The sequence below is a fragment of the Ranitomeya variabilis genome, chromosome 2 (genome assembly GCF_051348905.1).
Source record: "Ranitomeya variabilis isolate aRanVar5 chromosome 2, aRanVar5.hap1, whole genome shotgun sequence".
NCBI lineage: Eukaryota > Metazoa > Chordata > Amphibia > Anura > Dendrobatidae > Ranitomeya > Ranitomeya variabilis.
The window spans coordinates 697,461,910-697,483,741 of NC_135233.1; the positions used below are offsets into that span (position 1 = coordinate 697,461,910).

At 44.2% G+C, this 21,832-nt stretch overlaps 1 protein-coding gene across 4 annotated transcripts in view; it reads right to left on the reverse strand.

The window, feature by feature from the left end:
- Positions 1-21,832, reverse strand: part of NCOA7 (nuclear receptor coactivator 7) — a 248,863-nt gene that overhangs the window by 86,748 nt on the left and 140,283 nt on the right. The window lies entirely within an intron of this gene.

Sequence of the window (21,832 nt, forward strand, 5' to 3'; positions counted from 1 at the left end):
CACCCCCTGTGCGCCCCCCCCGCTGGTCAGAAAATACTTATCCGGGTCCCCCGTCGGCTGTCGCTCCTTCCTGGTCTGGCCGCGCCTCCTACTGTATGCGGCCGATTACACTCATGAATATGTGGCTCCACCTCCAATAGGGGCGGAGCCGCCTATTCATGAGTGTAAATGAGCGGCCCCACGTGACCGCATACAGTAAGCCGCGGCCAGACCAGGAAGGAGCGACTGCCGACGGGGGATCCGGGTGAGTATTTTCTGACCAGCGGGGGGGGCGCACAGGGGGTGGGGGGGCGGCGGACACATGGATCTTTATTTTAAACACTATTCTTCATATTTTCCCTGCAGCAAACGTTGCTGCAGGGATGATATGAATCGCAGCTTCAGCACCATGCAGAGTGGGTACCACACGCTCCGTGTGGTACCCACTCGCCATACGGGCGGCACACGTGTGCCGCAGGTATGGCCTCCGTGAGTTCCCAGGCACACGGACACGGATAACTCCGGTACCGATTTATTCCGGTACCGGAATTATCTGGACGTGTGGGACAGCCCTTCCTGCTGAACCCTCTGCTAAGAAGGTGTTTCAGATGGCCATACAAAAAGGCTACCGCAGTGGCATGGTCGGCAGAGTTACAAAGCGGATCTGTAACCATATTTAGCAATTTTACTAAGTAGATCTTTTTGATCTGATGAGGCAGGTGTACTTACTGTCAAAATCCACAAGTGAAACGCTATATAACCCTTTTCAAAAGTGTAAGCTCAGTGTCTGCCCACCTAACCTGAATGTCAGCTCCCCAGTGTTGCTCTACTGCTGACTGGTGATGAGTGAACGTGCTGGGATAAGGTGTTATATGAGCATGCTCAGGTGCTAACCGAGTGTCTTCGGAGTGCTCGAAAATACGTCCGAGTCCCCGCGGCTCCATGTCTCGCGGCTGTTCAACAGCCTCAACACATGCATATTATTCGAGCACGCCGAAGACACAGCACCCGAGCATGCTCAGATAACATCTTATCCCAGCACATTCATCAACTGCGACTTTTTTAAAAGTCACAAAATTAGGGGCAACTCTACTCCAGTTCCCCCAGAGTGATTTTTTTGCCTGTTCTTCAAAAGTTGCATCTTTTGCGACATTTTGAAGATGTATCATTTTGCTCAAAAAGTCGCAAAAATGGTGAATAAAAGGAAAAAAAGCCCTGTCTTTACTTAGGCTAGTTTCACACTAGCGTTAACTGCAATACGTCGCAAATGCGTCGTTTTTGCGAAACGCCGCATCCAGCAAAAGTTTTTGCTGGATACGTTGTTTCGTCATAGAGTAGCATTAGCGACGCATTTGCGACGCATTTCCAAACGGTGAATGCGTTTGGCGGCGTTTGGGCGTATGGTAGCGGTCCGTCGGGAGAAAAAAACGTTACATGTAACGTTTTTTGCTCCCGACGGTCCGCTTTTTCCGACCGCGCATGCGCAGTCGGAACTCCGCCCCCACCTCCCCGCACTTCCCCGCACATCACAATGGGGCAGCGGATGCGTGGGAAATATGCATCCGCTGCCCCCGTTGTGCGGCGGAGAACACACTAGCGTCGGGAACGTCGGCCCGACGCGCAGCGACGGGTTGTTCCCGACGCTAGTGTGAAAGTAGCCTTAGTGGCAAATTCATGAGTTGGATCCCTAACATGGACCATATAATACGATTGTGTGAATGCATCCATTAAAAGATAATGGAGGTGAAGTTATCCTGGTTGCAGGGGTCCGGATTACGGAGCTGTGTACGGCCCTAGAATTTCTAATGGCTGCCCTGCACGTAAGACAGCATTTCCCAAAACCTAAGAACATGTAACCCGTTCCATCACGTATATAACGAGATTTTCTTTGGATATGTCCTGCACTTCCCTAAGGCTACTTTCACACTAGTCCGTCGGTACGGGCCGTCGCAAACCGTCGGCCCGACGGACAGTGTGTTTAATGTAGCACAACGTGGGCAGCGAGTGCAGTTTTACGACGCTTCCGCTGCCCCATTGTGAGGTGCGGGGAGGAGGGGGCGGAGTTTCGGCCGTGCATGCGCGGTCGAAAATGGCGGACACGACGCACAAAAAAACTTTACATGTAATTTTTTTTGTGCCGACGGTCCACCAAAACACGACACATCCGTCGCACGACGGATGTGACGTGTGGCGATACGTCGCAATGCATCACTAATGTAAATCTATGGGGAAAAAACGCATCGTGCGGGCAACTTTGCAGGATACGTTTTTCTCCTAAACGACGCATTGCGATTTAGGCAAAAAAACGCTAGTGTGAAAGTAGCCTTAGAATTCACAGCATTCTCACCTGAAAGGGAATGTCTTGTTTGTTTATATCAGGTTTTGTATTCAATGTTTGTTTGTTTTTTGGGAGGATGGCAAAAATGTTTACATGTCACAATCTATATTAAGGGTATGTTCACACGATCCTGATTTCAATCCTTTTTTTTCAGGACAAAAACCGCAGCTCTTGGCAGAAAACGCAGGTGCTCCGCAGAGTGCTGAGCGTAGGCCAGATCACAGCCCGCGGATCCAGCTCTATCCAGCTATGCGTCATGCGCCCCTATATTTAACATGGGGGCGCATGGATATGCGTCGCACTTGCGTTTTGCGCCGCATGCATCACTGCAGCGCACGCATCTGGGCGCAGAGGACGCAGCAAGTTGCATTTTTGCTGCGTCCAAAATCAATCAAAAAAAGGACGCATGCGGCGCAAAATGCAGCGTTGTGCATGCGTTTTGCTGCGTTTTTGTTTGCGTTGTGTGTTGCGGCGCACAACGCAAATGTGAACATAGCCTAAGTGCCACGTATTTAAGTGCCACGTATCACGTATTTAAGTGCCATGTATTTCAGTACCACGTATTTCAGTGCCACGTATCACGTATTTCAGTGCCACGTATTTCAGTGCCACGTATTTAAGTGCCACTTATTTCAGTACCACGTATTTCAGTGCCACGTATTTCAGTGCCACGTATTTCAGTACCACATATTTCAGTGCCACGTATTTCAGTGCCACGTATCACGTATTTCAGTGCCACGTATTTCAGAGCCACGTATTTAAGTGCCACGTATTTCAGAGCCACGTATTTCAGAGCCACGTATTTAAGTGCCACGTATTTCAGTGCCACGTATTTCAGTGCCACGTATTTCAGTGCCACGTATTCAAGTGCCACGTATTTCAGTACCACGTATTTCAGTGCCACGTATTTCAGTGCCACGTATTTCAGTGCCACGTGCCACGTATTTCAGTGCCACGTGCCACGTATTTCAGTGCCACGTGCCACATATTTCAGTGCCACGTGCCACGTATTTCAGTGCCACGTGCCACGTATTTCAGTGCCACGTGCCACATATTTAAGTGACACGTATCACGTATTTAAGTGACACGTATCACGTATAAGTGCCACGTGTCACGTATTTAATTGCCACGTATTTAAGTGCCACGTATCCCACGAAGATTTTCCATGGAGAACAGAGACATCCAGAGATATGTCTGCTCTCCACGGCTGCAGCAACACACTGACAGGAGCCATAGTTCCTGTCGGTGTGTCACTGCGCATGCGCGAGCGAGTTTACCGGCGGTCATTGACCCCGGCACTCTCGCTTAACGGCAGTGCTGCGTGGGAAAGTTCAACGCAGCTGTACTGCCGTTAACCGAGACGCCGGAGTCATTGAACTCCGGAACAGTACGCGATACACTGCCAGGAGCTTCGCTCCTGGCAGTGTATCGCCGGAGAGCAGCCGATCGGCGTGGGACACTCGTTTTATGGATTCTGCGGACAGGGAGTATGAATTTGATTTTTTATTTTGTGATTTTTTCCTGGAGGATCGAGGGCTTCGCCTACAAGTGTGCTGTTGGTGAGTATATACTCTATGTTATGTGTTGTATGTACTGTACTGTGTGTCATGTATGTGTACTGTGTGTAGGTGTTTTGTGTAACTTTACAATTGTGCTAAGTCGCCGGACACAGGGACAACTCTCCCATCCTAATACCGGATGGGAGTAGTAGTCCCATACGGCGACTTAGCACAATGGTGGCACTAGCGTCGCATGGGGACACACACGCACACACACACACACGCACACACACAGACACACACACACACACACACATACCAAATCAATCAAACTGCCGACACAATCCCCATGCGACGGTATGCCTCCATGTCTCTCCGCCCACGCACTTCCGGCCGCTTCCCCGCACTTCCGGCTGCAGCGGTTCTGCACCACAAACCGCAATAAAACCCGCAGATATATTTTTGATCTGCGGGTTTTACTGCGGGTTTGACCTCACAATGGAGGTCTATGGGTGCAGAACCGCTGCAGTTTCGGGCAAAGAAGTGACATGCTCCTTCTTTTTTCCCGCACCGATTCATCGCGTCTTTTTAAGGGAAATTCAGGACCGTGTGCACAGTGGTTCCTGTTTTCCATAGGGTACATTGTAATGTACCCTGCATGGAAAATAGCTGCGGAACCGCAGCGGCAAAACCGCTGCGGTTCTGCAGTAAAAAACGCACTGTGTGAACATGGCCTAACAATAAGAAAAAAAAGGAATCTTGCAATTTTCACATTGGACACTTGTACTTTTGTAGACTGATACTTCCTATTGCTTCAGGAGATAACACATGTACAAACATAGCCATAAAGCTTGAATCCTGACCCTATGTTTTGTATTGTATTTTGTATTGTACAGGTGCTTCTCACAAAATTAGAACATCATCATAGAATATCATTTCAGTTCTTCAATACAAAAAGTGAAAATTATATATTAGATAGAGTCATTACAAACAGAGTGATCTATTTCAAGTGTTTATTTCTGTTAATGTTGATGATTATGGCTTACAACCAATGAAAACCTGAAAGTCATTATCTCAGTAAATTGGAATACTTTATGACACCAGCTTGAAAAATGATTTTAAAATCCGAAATGTTGGCCTACTGTAATGTATGCCCAGTAAATGCACTCAATACGTGGTCGGGGCTCCTTTTGCATTAATTACTGCATCAATGTGGCGTGGTATGGAGATGATCAGCCTGTGGCACTGCTGAGGGGTTATGGAAGCCCAGGTTGCTTTGATAGCAGCCTTCAGCTCGTCTGCATTGTTGGGTCTGGTGGATTTTGTGTATAGATATGATACCTATCATTGTAAGGGTATGTGCACACGTCAGGATTTCTTGCAGACATTTTCCTGACAAAATCCAGACATTTCTGCCAGAAATCCGCATGCGTTTTTTTTTTTGCGTTTTTTACGCGTTTTTTGTGCGTTTTTTTTTTTTTTTTGGCGGATTTTTGGCAGAATTTATGAGTTTTTTTCCCGACACTCCAATTTCATGGGAAATCCGCAAAAAACATGAACATGTTGCTTCTTTTTCCGGAATGCGTTTTTTTTGGCGGAAAAAACCGCAACATTTGCACAAAAAATGCGGAATGCATTCTAAATGATAGGATGCATAATGTATGTGTTTTTAATGCGGTATTATAGCGTTTTATCGGGGGAAATCCGCAAAAAAAACGCAAAAATTCCTGAAGAAATCCTGATGTGTGCACATACCCTAATACCTTCTCTGAAATTTTGGAACCTTTCCATAAACTCTCCCTGAAAGTATGAGTCTAAAAGAGCCCCAGTGGCCAGTGTGAAAATTGCAGGGTTAATAATTATATATATGGTATATTTTAAGAAATATCATAGTTATATTAAAAAAAATTGACAAATTAAAAAAATAATACATTTAACATAAAAACTAGACCTAAACAATATGTCATTTTCTGGTTTTATACTCTCTTTAATTGGGTTGTTCAGTAAAACATACTCTCAAGAATTTGTCAGGTATGTAAAATAGGGCAGCTCGCTAAATTTGGTGGCATTTGACATTACCTATGTGCATTTCCGTCACTCTGCTTCAAAGGCTAGGGTCACATGAGTGAAATAAAAAAATTGTTCAGATTTTCATCCAAAAAACGTGGAACAATTTTCTTCTCACTTGTTTTCCGTGTGGAATCCGGTTTTTACCGCTGCAGTTATTAATCATTTACAAGGCAATTTGCAGTTTTCTATGTTACAGAATTGCAATTTATCCTTCAAAATCTGATATTATACTGTCTTTCTGTATGGCATTTGATAATTTTGTGCACCCATAGACTTGGATGGATGAGCCTCATCTGATTTAAGGAAGAAAATAGTGGGTGCTACAATTGTTTTCACACACAGATTTGGTCAGTGAAATAAAATCGCTCATCCGCACTGCCCCATTGAATAACATTGGTCTGAGCATTGTCCGTTTTTTTTTGACGAACAGCACTTGGACCGAAAATACGTCTGTGGGAGCGAACCGTAAATGTCATGCTTGATCCTCATAAATTTTATTAGGAACATAAATAAGAACTGAATTGATGGAAGACATAAATACTGGCAAATCACAGGCAAAACAACGTCTTTTAATATTTGATATAGCGGGCAAATATTTATTTAGGCATGTTTATATAGCGTCAGGTTTGTACTCTGACCTTTGTCAGCCTGCTTTAACAAAGATGTTAACAGCAGAACAGGATGCATAAGGCCCCGTCTCACTTAGCGATTTACCAACGATCACGACCAGCGATATGACCTGGCCGTGATCGTTGGTAAGTCGCTGTGTGGTCGCTGGGGAGCTGTCACACAGACCGCTCTCCCCAGCGACCAACGATCAGGGGAACGACTTCGGCATCGTTGAAACTGTCTTCAACGATGCCGAAGTCCCCCTGCAGCACCCGGGTAACCAGGGTAAACATCGGGTTACTAAGCGCAGGGCCGCGCTTAGTAACCCGATGTTTACCCTGGTTACCAAAAAAAACAAACAGTACATACTCGCCTTTCGGTGTCCAGGTCCCTTGCCGTCTGCTTCCTGCTCTGACTGACTGAGCCGCCGTACACTGAGAGCAGAGCGCAGCGGTGACGTCACTGCTGTGCTCTCACTTCTCACTGTACGGCCGGCAGTCAGTGAGAGCAGGAAGCAGACGGCAAGGGACCTGACGGACATCAGAAGGCGAGTATGTATTGTTTGTTTTTTTTTACATTTACGCTGGTAACCAGGGTAAACATCGGGTTACTAAGCGCGGCCCTGCGCTTAGTAACCCGATGTTTACCCTGGTTACCAGTGAAGACATCGCTGGATCGGTGTCACACACACCGATTCAGCAATGTCAGCGGGGCCTCAACGACCAAAAAAAGGTCCAGGCCATTCCGACACGACCAGCGATCTCGCAGCAGGGGCCTGATCGCTGGTACGTGTCACACATAGCGAGATCGCTATGGAGGTCGCTGTTGCGTCACAAAACTTGTGACTCAGCAGCGATCTCGCTAGCGATCTCGCTATGTGAGACGGGGCCTTAAGCCTAGCACAGTATTATAGGAGATTAGGTGTCTAGGTGATAAAAGGGAGTCTGTCACAGGTTGCCTCAGGTCTATCAAACCCCTAGTCTCATTCCTTTCCTTCTCAGAAAGCATTAATCCAAATGACAAAAATATTAAAGGGAACCAGTCAAGAAAGCTATTTACCTGCAGATATAGTGGTACTCTACCGGTAAATAGTGTAGAAATCATGTTACAATTGTTTTCAGAAAGAGTATTACAGGGAGAAAATGAAGTTATATTCTCCCTGCAGCTGCTCACTTCCAGTCATCAGGGCAGTGCAGGAAGCTGTAAGGGTATGTGCACACATTGCGGATTTTGCTGCAGATCCAAAGCGGTTTTGACGCTGCGGATTCGCAGCTGTTTTCCATGAGTTTACAGTACCATGTAAACCTATGGAAAACAAAATCCGCAGTGCAAATGCTGCGGAAAAAAACGCTCGTAAACGCTGCGTTGTTTATTCCGCAGCATGTTCATTCTTTGTGCGGATTCCGCAGCGGTTTACATCTGCTCCATTATAGGAATCCGCAGGTGTAAAACCGCAGGTGGAATCCGCACAAAAACCGCATAAAATCCGCGGTAAATCCGCAGGTAAAACGCAGTGCGGATTTCTAAAAACAGGTGCGGAAAAATCCACAGAGGTTCCATCTACGTGTGCAAATACCCTTACAGTCACTGCACAGTCACTGCTCAGTGTACAGTAAGTGCTGGAATCACTTGTGACTGTTAGGCTGGAGTCACACACAACGTATAAAAATACGGTCCGTTTTCTTACAGACCAAATACGCAGAAATGTTCCCTGAACAGTGATCCGTATGTCATCCTTAGGCAAGGTGTGGCTGCGTATTTTGCACATGTAAACCTCCGTATGGCATCCGTATGGCGAGATTTTCTCGCTGGCTTGTAAAATGGACATAGAATGGATCCATGGGCTCAAATATTTGTGAAAACATATATATATAGTATATATATATATATATATATATATATATATATATATATATATATATTTATATATATATATATATTTAATACAGAGCTAGATAGCAGAAAAGCCGGTAATTCAATTGCCGGCTTTTGCTATCTCCTTATCAAATCCGACAGGATGTGACACATGGTTTACATATAGTAAACCATTTCATATCCCTTATTTTTTTTCATATTCCTCACTACTAATGTAAGAAGTGTCTGTGTGCAAAATTTGGGAGCTCTAGGTGTTAAAATAAAGGGTTAAATCACGGAAAAAAATGGAGTGGGCTCCCGCGCAATTCTCCGCCAGAGTGGGAAAGCCAGTGACTGAGGGCAGATATTAATAACCTAGAGAGGGACCATGGTTATTGCCCCCCCCCTGGCTAAAAACATCTGCCCCCAGCCACCCCACAAAAGGCACATCTGTAAGATGTGCCTATTCTGGCACTTGGCCACTCTCTTCCCACTTCCCTGTAGCGGTGGGATATGGGGTAATAAAGGGTTAATGTCACCTTGCTAATGTAAGGTGACATTAAGCCTGGTTAATAATGGAGAGATGTCAATAAGACACCTATCCATTATTAATCCAATAGTAATAAAGGGTTAAAAAAACACACACACATTATGAATAAAGCATTTTAATGAAATAAATACACATTGGGTTTTAACATCTTTATTGTACGCTCAATCCAACTGATGACCCTTGTCTTCTGAAAAAAAGGGAAAATAAAAAACAACAATATCCCATAACTGTCCCCCGTACAGTCATGTCCCACGATGTAAATCCATCTGAAGAGGTTAAATAATTTTACAACCAGAAGCTCTGCTAAAGCAGCTGCCCCTGCCTGTAAAAACTGGGGAATGAATGGAATGCAGGGGAACGTAGATTCGTAGACTTGCGGTGATGCGCCCCCTGGTGGCATAAACTCATATGAACTCTAGCGTGGGAATTTTTCTGAATATTTTCCAACGCTAGAGTTAATATGAGTTTATGTTCACCTTCCCCTGCATTCCATTCATTTCCATTCATTCATATCCTGTCGGGTTTGATAAGGAGATAGCAAAAGCCGGCAACTGACTTACCGGCTTTTATGCTATCTAGCTCTGTATTAAATATAAATATATATGTATGTCAATGACATATATATATATATATATATATATATATATATATATATATATATACACTCACCGGCCACTTTATTAGGTACACCATGCTAGTAACGGGTTGGACCCCTTTTGCCTTCAGAACTGCCTCAATTCTTCGTGGCATAGATTCAACAAGGTGCTGGAAGCATTCCTCAGAGATTTTGGTCCATATTGACATGATGGCATCACACAGTTGCCGCAGATTTGTCGGCTGCACATCCCAAAGATGCTCCATACAAGGCAGGATGGATCCATGCTTTCATGTTGTTTACGCCAAATTCTGACCCTACCATCCGAATGTCGCAGCAGAAATCGAGACTCATCAGACCAAGCAACGTTTTTCCAATCTTCTACTGTCCAATTTCGATGAGCTTGTGCAAATTGTAGCCTCAGTTTCCTGTTCTTAGCTGAAAGGAGTGGTACCCGGTGTGGTCTTCTGCTGCTGTAGCCCATCTGCCTCAAAGTTCGACGCACTGTGCGTTCAGAGATGCTCTTAGGCCTACCTTGGTTGTAACGGGTGGCGATTTGAGTCACTGTTGCCTTTCTATCAGCTCGAACCAGTCTGCCCATTCTCCTCTGACCTCTGGCATCAACAAGGCATTTCCGCCCACAGAACTGCCGCTCACTGGATTTTTTTTCTTTTTCGGGCCATTCTCGGTAAACCCTAGAGATGGTTGTGCGTGAAAATCCCAGTAGATCAGCAGTTTCTGAAATACTCAGACCAGCCCTTCTGGCACCAACAACCATGCCACGTTCAAAGGCACTCAAATCACCTTTCTTCCCCATACTGATGCTCGGTTTGAACTGCAGGAGATTGTCTTGACCATGTCTACATGCCTAAATGCACTGAGTTGCCGCCATGTGATTGGCTGATTAGAAATTAAGTGTTAACAAGAAGTTGGACAGGTGTACCTAATAAAGTGGCCAGTGAGTGTATATCTACCTATTCTATGTGTAGACATTTATTTTATCTATTCTATTCTAACCTGTCAGTGTAATTTTACTGTACACCGCACTGAATTACCGGCTTTTCTATAGAACACCGGTATGTATTTCTCGCAAGTCACACGCATGGTCCGTGTGTAATCCGTATTTTTCTCTCCCCCATAGACTTTCATTGACAGATTTTTTGATGACAACCTCAGGTTAAACAGTGCTTCTTCATACACCCACCTTTTATGGAGTGTGCTCAGTTCCTCAGCCTGCTTCATACACCTGCACACGACAAGTGCTGTACATGTACGTGACATGTTGAGAAGTATGACTTGTTAGAAGGCTTGTATTCATACAAAAGGTATTGTTATTATTAATATTTAGATCACTTGACTTTCCCCTATACCTGTTGATGACAGGAGATTGAAGTGGTGCCCACATCCAGCTGAAATTAGCTGTGGCTCCAGTGAGGTCCCTGTTGTGATCCTAATGGCAGAGGATCTCAGGGTCTTCAGCAAAGTCTGCAAACATAAAATCTAGCTCTTAGGGAGGTGGTAACTGAGCTGACCACATACCTGATCCTAGCCCACAAATAATAGCAGCCGGGGAACGTGCCTACGTTGGTTCTAGACGTCTCGCGCCAGCCGGAGATCTAACTAACCCTTTCAGAGAAAATACAGACCTCACTTGCCTCCAGAGAAAGATACCCCAAAGTAGATACAGGCCCCCAACAAATAATAACGGTGAGGTAAGAGGAAAGGACAAACGTAAGTATGAACTAGATTCAGCAAAGAGAGGCCCACTAAATAATAGCAGAAATATAGAAAGCGGACTTATGTGGTCAGCGAAAAACCCTACTAAAATATCCACGCTGAATATCCAAGAACCCCCGTACCGACTAACGGTATGGGGGGAGAATATCAGCCCCCTAAGAGCTTCCAGCAAAATCAGGAATCACATTATGAACAAGCTGGACAAAAAACAGAATAATACAAATAAACAAAAAACAAGAAAGCAGGACTTAGCTTAAGTTGCAGAAATCAGGACCAGTAGACAAGAGCAACCAGACAAGGACTGATTACATGGATGCCAGGCAATGGACTAAGACTCCAGGAAGTTTAAATAGAAACACCTAGAGTCTTAACGAACAGGTGACTACAAACCTGAGGAAAGAGAATCCAAGAACCATACCGCGAGTGACCACAAGAGGGAGCCCAAAAGTATAGTTCATAACAGGTCCCCCAATGACTACACTACAGATCAGGAGCCCACCAGAGGATTCCCCAGTCAGTCGGTGGGCCAGTCAGATCCTTGTGCTAACCAGTGTTTGACAATAACCACAAACCTACACTCACTGGCCACTTTATTAGGTACACCTGTCCAACTTCTTGTTAACACTTAATTTCTAATCAGCCAATCACATGGCGGCAACTCAGTGCATTTAGGCATGTAGACATGGTCAAGACAATCTCCTGCAGTTCAAACCGAGCATCAGTATGGGGAAGAAAGGTGATTTGAGTGCCTTTGAACGTGGCATGGTTGTTGGTGCCAGAAGGGCTGGTCTGAGTATTTCAGAAACTGCTGATCTACTGGGATTTTCACGCACAACCATCTCTAGGGTTTACAGAGAATGGTCCGAAAAAGAAAAAAAATCCAGTGAGCGGCAGTTCTGTGGGCGGAAATGCCTTGTTGATGCCAGAAGTCAGAGGAGAATGGGCAGACAGGTTCGAGCTGATAGAAAGGCAACAGTGACTCAAATCGCCACCCGTTACAACCAAGGTAGGCCTAAGAGCATCTCTGAACGCACAGTGCGTCGAACTTTGAGGCAGATGGGCTACAGCAGCAGAAGACCACACCGGGTACCACTCCTTTCAGCTAAGAACAGGAAACTGAGGCTACAATTTGTACAAGCTCATCGAAATTGGACAGTAGAAGATTGGAAAAACGTTGCTTGGTCTGATGAGTCTCGATTTCTGCTGCGACATTCGGATGGTAGGGTCAGAATTTGGCGTAAACAACATGAAAGCATGGATCCATCCTGCCTTGTATGGAGCATCTTTTGGATGTGCAGCCGACAAATCTGCGGCAACTGTGTGATGCCATCATGTCAATATGGACCAAAATCTCTGAGGAATGCTTCCAGCACCTTGTTGAATCTATGCCACGAAGAATTGAGGCAGTTCTGAAGGCAAAAGGGGGTCCAACCCGTTACTAGCATGGTGTACCTAATAAAGTGGCCGGTGAGTGTATATTAGAGTTTGTTCACCTTCTTATGCTTTATAAAATGCTAGTGGCAGGTCACGTCCCCCTTAAAAGATTTGTTTAGATATCATTAGAAAAAAAAAGTGAAATTGTCAAAAGGTATTTGTATGGCTTTGGGCACAAATACAAATTGTCTTTCATGTTGTCTTACATGTTGTTTGACATGGTGACAAGGGTGTGTCTTTGTCAGACACAAAACCTTGTTTTGGAAACATTTGTGACTCTGTGTTACAGTTGGAGTATGCTGATGGTCATAACATGACACCATAGGAAATCATTACATCCAATGTTGTAATGTGTCTCCTGCGGTTGGAGTTGCAGTTTTACCAGAATCTCAAAAGATTGAGAGCTACCAGTCTCCCTAATATTGGGGTGAGACAAGCACTTTAGAGGACATATTAAGTTTGTGGAACTTGCGTCACATGTAGAGAATTGATTTGCCTAAGTATGGACGTGCCTGGATGCACTAGAATTTGCCTGGTCTGTTCTCACTTCTACGCCAATACTGCCTCTGCCCCATATACCTTCTATCCCTATTCTCTCATCTCTGAACTGAATGATGAAGGAGGCAGAGTACAAAGCTGGGCATCGCGAGTGAAGAGCACATGCCGGCAGGTCAGTGACTGATAGTGAGCCAACAGAGAAGATGCTGTGAGGAAACTAAAAGCCTATGGAACCCAAGTGGAATATGCACCTTAATCCAGGACTGTCCTGCTGGACATGGGATGGTTTGGAGTTATGGAACAAATTTGGCACTAAGTTGAGCTGAGCATGGGTCATGTTTTGCATATGTTTCTTTTTCGAAATGCTGGACACCACAGATGTATCTAAAGCAGTGACACAGCATGCATTGCAAGCGCCCATAGCAAGGCAAGCATTTGGGGCCCCACTAACCCGTGGACCGTTATCATCACCAAATCCCTTCCACCAGTCCAGTACTGAACCCCTTATCCCCCAAGCACAAGTACTATATATTAAATATTGTATATTAAAATACTGATGTGATTATAATTTACCCTTAGCTTTTTGATGAAATCTGAGAGAAAATGTTAAAAGTAAAAAGTTATACATTATTTTAATATATTGTTTTTTACTTTGTTTTATGATTACGTTTTTGTGCTTTTTATGTAACTATCGTATTGCCAAACCCACACCCTAACCATAAAGATAATGTGAGTAAAAAGAGAAAAATGTTTTTGCAATGTTAGGGGGTTTTATTCTTTTACAGAGGACACTTTTGTACATTATGAGAGCTGTAGAGAAAGAAGGGAGGCATAGAGACCGTTGGCTTTATAATGCGCAATGTGCAGCATTAAACATCCGCCAGATGGCAACATGTTTATTTAACAGTCAGATCACACAACCAGACCCCGCTTCAAATGGGCCCTGAAAAATCAGCAATAGATCATTCACTGTGCATAGCCTGCCATTGCTCTTGGTAACACAGGTCCTATTTACACAGGAAGATGCAATCCTAAGAACGGTGATCTTTTGAGCAAATCAAAAGATCATTTCACCTGACGAACAAGCATTTTGCATGATGACTGTGAAACAAGCATCCCTTGGAATGTCCCTACAGAAACTCTTACCCATGGTACGCTACTGACAAATTGACCAAACAGATGCAATAGATATCTTCATCGCTGGCCAGTCCAGCTAAAGGCTAGGACTACACGGCAACAGGTGACTCTCAATCTTTTGAGATCTGGAAAAACTGCAGCTCCTAACATGCCCAGGTGACAGCTGCAGATCTTAAGTTGCTTACCAAAATCTTGTGAGGTCATTGAAGTGTATGTCGAAGCATATTCTTCTGCATGATCCAACATCAAGTGAGCAAAGACACAAGTGAATGCTACATTTTTTCAGCAAAAAATGCCCAGCAAGTATTGTGTTTAGCTCCTCTTGTAATTAATAGGTCCTGTACACAGTACTTGCTGGGCATTGTACATTTGCATTGGGAATTGTACCATCCAACATACAGTTGTGAGAGTATATCTAGAGGAACAATTTAATGTATTCCAAAGGGAACCCTATTAATGACCAGTACACTTTCTATTGTATTGTATAAAAGTATGTATTTTGTATTACTTAACCAGCTTTTATATTATCTATTTAAAAAAAATCCTAGCCTGCATGCCACTGAATGTAACAGTGTTCCCATCCATACTTTGGCCCCCATTCCTCATTGTCTGGGTTCCTGGGCCAGTGAATGGATCTGAACAACTCTGCAATTTGTAAGTGCAATATTAAACAATATCTTAGCAAATTAATCACAAAGTCTATGTTCCTTCATATTAATAAATCCACACCAAATATTATCTAGAATCTCAACTTGTAAAGCAATCAACGTCATATCAAAGTAAGTACTGAATGAAGACTATGGCACAGACTCTCTACGTCAACTATAATCTACCCCTTTCCTGAGCATATTTACCCAGAGGGTTCCCCATAGACATGTGCCTCTTGTACCTAATTAGAAATCCGCCTTGAGAATTAAGATTATCAGATTAGGTGAATGTGGTAAATATTGCTGATGAGGACCCAGTCTGATAGATTACTACTCACCAAGTGCAATTTGGGTAGTCCTGTCAGTGGTAGACGCCATGGCATTTCCCATATTTCATCTATTTTTGGGGGGGTTATCTGTGAATACAGTATGTACTACAGGAGATGGGTAGCGCGGGATGGTCCTTTTCTGACCGGTAGATTTATGCAGATAAAATACCTAATTCCTTGTCAAGTTAGCTGATCGCTCTGTGCTTATCGCATTCCATGTGTGACTGACAAAAATCAGGTTGTACACAGTAAATATCATTGTATTAAAAAGAGGAAAGTGAGAAGAACAATGCCTGGATAGTAGTGTCAAATTGGGAAGTGCCATCTTCATGGACAGGTAATTTATAATTTTCTACCACCAAACATGACGTAGAAGGACACTCAGTGGAAGCATTATTATCGGATGGGTTGTTTTACTAAAGGCATCTAATAAATCCCTGAAGAATAAGAGCTCTCTTGTGGTAATAAGTTCCCTTTAAAAAATACCTACTCATACTTTTTTTTTTACATAAAAGGATGCCCAAGTTAATAAATCAGAGTTCAATGTGATCAATAAATGTCCATAATCAGCTTGCTCTCTCCAGGGCAGGGGTGCACAACCAGGAGTCCATGGACTAAATGTGGCCGGTGATGCTATTATGTGCAGCGTCCAACCATAAAGTCACACATATGCTTTTGTGGAAGCTGCTTACATGTATTCTCTGTATCACAGAGTAGAGGATGGTGCATGGGCAGTGGACTGCCACTCTGCAGTAAGCTTGGTACACTCTTACCCATATGTAGGTAGAATAAGCCACTCCTACTACTTTCTTGAGTGCTACATGGTTCACATTTGTTCCTTTAATTGTAGTTTTATGTAGTCTTAATCTCATTCACTGCAGAAGAGTTACAAATTGGGAGTGTCACGACACAGCTGTCGGGTGACCCGTGACCAGGGGCTCCTTCCCTGTCCCTAACACTAGGGGCTGCCCTAGCTCGCCCTATTCCCCTAGATACTTCTGAAGGTGAAGATGTCGGGGCCACCACCCTTGCCTTATCTCATGAGTTAGCCCTCCATCTGTTTTTTCCCCCACCCAGGGAAGAGGGGCGCTACTGTGCACTGCAGTACACCAACCCAACAAACAAGGCAACACAAACAAGGGTAACTGAAAATAGCAAGCATACAAAATAAAACAGAGGAATACACCAGGGAGTGGAGGACGGGGTAAAAAAACATGGAGGAGGGAAGGAAATTACCACACTTACAAACCACGCAACAGTCACAGATAACTCCTCCAAAATTCCTTCTCATATGAACACCTCTTCCTCCTGAAGCCATTCAGGAAATGCTAGCTCTGACAAGGATTTCAATCAGGACCCTGATTATAAAGGGGGTGGCTCACTGAGCTCAGCTGAGAGCTCAGAGTTTCCAACATAGCCGATTAACCCCTGTTCTGCCAAAAGAATTAAACACCATTCAAACAAAAGAGAAGTGCTTCTTCTCAGCGCAGGAGTAGGAGCAGTCAGACACTGCGGTGTTCTGGCTCCTCTCTGTTGCAGTCACCCTGTGACAGGGAGAAGATGACCAATTCTATCTCATAGGTGGAAGTTCTGGCGTGTAGAAATAGCACACATTTTTGATACCCCAAAAATGTCTCAGATGATAACACCCTTTGTAAGTTTTTTTGCTGCCCTTAGGTTTGGTTCAATCTGAAAAAGTGGCAAAATGTTGTGCATCCCTGAGCTAGAGGAAGCCCCATGACATTATGGCATCGGTTGTCAACAATACTTGTACAACATACCGTATGCTAGGACTCTTATAAAAAAAAATTTATATCAGGATATTAAATTGTTACATTATTGAGCAGTGGAACCATGGGGTGTAGCACTTGGTGGAGTCCCTGGCCACTGTACTGCAGTGTTTGACACAGCAACTTCATAGAGGAATGTAGATATTCCTGGTGCTGCAGCTCATAGTTACATAGTTGTTAAGGTTGAAGGGAGACTTTAAGTCCATCTAGTTCAACCCATAGCCTAACCTAACAAGCCCTAACATGTTGATCCAGAGAAAGGCAAAAAAAACCCATGTGGCAAAGAGTAAGCTCCACCTTGGGGAAAAAAATTCCTTCCCGACTCCACATACGGCAATCAGACTAGTTCCCTGGATCAACGCCCTATCAAGGAATCTAGTATGTATACCCTGTAACATTATACTTTTCCAGAAAGGCATCCAGTCCCCTCTTAAATTTAAGTAATGAATCCCTCATTACAACATCATACGGCAGAGAGTTCCATAGTCTCACTGCTCTTACAGTAAAGAATCTGCGTCTGTTATTATGCTTAAACCTTCTTTCCTCCAGACGTTGAGGATGCCCCCTTGTCCCTGTCTCAGCACATGTAAGGCTGCATTCACACATCCATGTGAGCGTCACCATCTAACAGAAAAAGACTGACTTTTTTTCTCAGGTGTCATCCTAGTTTAGGCTACGTTCACATTAGCGTTCAGCGCCGCAGCGTCGCCGCATGCGTCATGCGCCCCTATATTTAACATGGGGGCGCATGGACATGCGTTGTGCTGCGTTTTGCGACGCATGGCCGCAAGCGTTGGGCGCAGAGAACGCAACAAGTTGCATTTTTTTGCATCCAACTTTCGGCAAAAAAGGACGCATGCGTCGCAAAACGCAGCGTTTTAGCGTGCGTTTTGTTGCGGTTTTCTTTGCGTTGTGCGTTGCGTCGCCGACGCAGCGGCGCACAACGCAAATGTGAACGTAGCCTTATTTAGTTTTTTTTCTTATCCTTTCTTTTCCACTGAAGCAGGTGGATTGTCTTTACTTTTTATATCCATTTACAATTAACAATGCATCAGTTAAAAATAGATAAAGCTCGAATGGAACTCTAAAGTACAAAGTCTGTTGTCGATGTTTCATCCATTTTATATGGATCCCCATAAACTTTAATGGCCGAGTCTGATATGCAAAATCGTATCAAACAGACGATCACTGCATGTGTTGCGGACGTCGAACAGCTGCGAGACATGCAGCCACGGGGACTCAAACATAGTATTTGAGCACGCCGAAGACACTCTGTTAGCACACGAGCGTGCTGGGATAACACTTTATCTGTGCACGTTTGCTCATCACTAATGAATGATGTCTCATTGTCGGGTACCAAAGTATTAGACAAGCAGCAATTTTCCTGGGTGCTTAACAAAATGACCTCCTGCTTTTACCTTCATTCTTGGATAGCTCTGCATTTAAAATGCTTATGCACGTTTCGGTGAGGAAAATATTAGTAAAGCACATAAACAAGTCCCTAGCGAGTATTTCAGCCAACACAGGCATAAAAAGTTATAAAAAGAGATATTTACACTACCAGATAATCGTGAACAAGTCTTATGAATAATGCTTGTAACCAAATTATCTTGCTGTGTAAACAGGCTGCCGATGACACGATGAACGAGCAAAATGCTGAATGTTAAGAACAATGGTCTGCAGATAGTAGAATAGGCTATGGTAGAGGATCCTGATACGGTCTGCAGATAGTAGAATAGGCTATGGAAGAGGATCCTGATAGGGTCTGCAGATAGTAGAATAGGCTATGGAAGAGGATCCTGATAGGGTCTGCAGATAGTAGAATAGGCTATGGTAGAGGATCCTGATACGGTCTGCAGATAGTAGAATAGGCTATGGTAGAGGATCCTGATACGGTCTGCAGATAGTAGAATAGGCTATGGAAGAGGATCCTGATAGGGTCTGCAAATAGTAGAATAGGCTATGGAAGAGGATCCTGATAGGGTCTGCAGATAGTAGAATAGGCTATGGAAGAGGATCCTGATACGGTCTGCAGATAGTAGAATAGGCTATGGTAGAGGATCCTGATACGGTCTGCAGATAGTAGAATAGGCTATGGAAGAGGATCCTGATAGGGTCTGCAGATAGTAGAATAGGCTATGGAAGAGGATCCTGATAGGGTCTGCAGATAGTAGAATAGGCTATGGAAGAGGATCCTGATAGAGACTGCTGATAGTAGAATAGGCTATGGTAGAGGATCTCGATATAGACTGCAGATAGTAGAATAGGCTATAGTAGAGGATCCTGATACGGTCTGCAGATAGTAGAATAGGCTATAGTAGAGGATCCCGATATAGACTGCAGATAGTAGAATAGACTATGGTAGAGGATCCTGACAGGGTCTGCAGATAGTAGAATAGGCTATGGTAGAGGATCCCGATATAGACTGCAGATAGTAGAATAGACTATGGTAGAGGATCCTGACAGGGTCTGCAGATAGTAGAATAGGCTATGGTAGAGGATCCTGATACAGTCTGCAGATGGTAGAATAGGCTATGGTAGAGGATCCTGATACAGTCTGCAGATAGACGAATAGGCTATGGTAGAGGATCCTGATAGGGTCTGCAGATAGTAGAATAGGATATGGTAGAGGATCCTGATACGGTCTGCAGATAGTAGAATAGGCTATGGTAGAGGATCCTGACATGGTCTGCAGATAGTAGAATAGGATATGATAGAGGATCCTGATACAGTCTGCAGATAGTAGAATAGGCTATGGTAGAGGATCCTGATACAGTCTGCAGATAGTAGAATAGGCTATGGTAGAGGATCCTGATACAGTCTGCAGATAGTAGAATAGGCTATGTGTTATGATCCGGTGACCTAGGAGCCGCATGAGAGACTCTCAGGAGTAAGTGGTATCTGTACTGACCGCAAACCCTAAACTGACACCGCAACTAGAAGTAGCCGAGGGGTGTGCCTAACCCGTCCTAGACACCTCGACACAGCCAGAGGACTAAATACCCCTATAGGTGGAAATGGGAATTCTATCTTGCCTCAGAGCAGAACCCCAAAGGATAGGCAGCCCCCCACAAATATTGACTGGGAGTATAAGAGGAAAGACACACGCAGGCAGAAAAACAGAATTTAGCAAAAGAGGCACTTCTAGCTAAATACAAAAGGATAGGACAGAATACTAAGCGGTCAGTATTAAAATCCTAAAAATATCCACAGCAGAAAATACAAATATACTACATCTAACTAAAGACATAGCAAGTATATCTGCAACTCCTGAGAATCCAGCATGACTGAAAAATCCAAACAAAGTCTAAGCTGGACAAAAACACAATGAATTGCACTGAATTACAAGCACACTGCATGTGTGCACAGAGACAAAAAACCAGACACTTATCTTAGCTGAATTGGCAGCAGAGCATGAGGAACCAGAGAGAGATGCAATCCCTCCAAGAACAATGGACAACTGGCCAGGAGTAATGGATCCTGCACACCTAAATACCTAGTAGAGCTGCCATCAGCAGAAACACCTGCCCTGGATTACAACCCCGAGACAACTGCACTACCACTAACAACCACCGGAGGGAGCCCAAGAGCAGAATTCACAACAGCTATGATAGAGGATCCTAATACAGTCTGCAGATAGTAGAATAGGCCATGGTAGAGGATCCTGATACAGTCTGCAGATAGTAGATTAGGCTATGGTAGAGGATCCCGATACAGTCTGCAGATAGTAGAATAGGCTATGGTAGAGGATCCCGATATAGACTGCAGATAGTAGAATAGGCTATGGTAGAGGATCCGGATATGGTCTGCAGATAGTAGAGTAGGCTATGGTAGAGGATCCTGATATAGACTGCAGATAGTAGAATAGGCTATGGTAGAGGATCCCGATATAGACTGCAGATAGTAGAATAGGCTATAGTAGAGGATCCTGATACGGTCTGCAGATAGTAGAATAGGATGTGGTAGAGGATCCTTATACGGTCTGCAGATAGTAGAGTAGGCTATGGTAGAGGATCCCGATATAGACTGCAGATAGTAGAATAGGCTATGGTAGAGGATCCTGATACAGTCTGCAGATAGTAGAATAGGCTATAGTAGAGGATCCTGACATAGACTGCAGATAGTAGAATAGGCTATGGTAGAGGATCCTGAGATAGACTGCAGATAGTAGAATAGGCTATGGTAGAGGATCCTGATACGGTCTGCAGATAGTAGAGTAGGCTATGGTAGAGGATCCCGATATAGACTGCAGATAGTAGAATAGGCTATGGTAGAGGATCCTGATACGGTCTGCAGATAGTAGAGTAGGCTATGGTAGAGGATCCCGATATAGACTGCAGATAGTAGAATAGGCTATGGTAGAGGATCCTGAGATAGACTGCAGATAGTAGAATAGGCTATGGTAGAGGATCCTGATACAGTCTGCAGATAGTAGAATAGGCTATGGTAGAGGATCCTGACATAGACTGCAGATAGTAGAATAGGCTATGGTAGAGGATCCTGAGATAGACTGCAGATAGTAGAATAGGCTATGGTAGAGGATCCTGATACGGTCTGCAGATAGTAGAGTAGGCTATGGTAGAGGATCCTGATATAGACTGCAGATAGTAGAATAGGCTATGGTAGAGGATCCCGATATAGACTGCAGATAGTAGAATAGGCTATAGTAGAGGATCCTGATACGGTCTGCAGATAGTAGAATAGGATGTGGTAGAGGATCCTTATACGGTCTGCAGATAGTAGAGTAGGCTATGGTAGAGGATCCC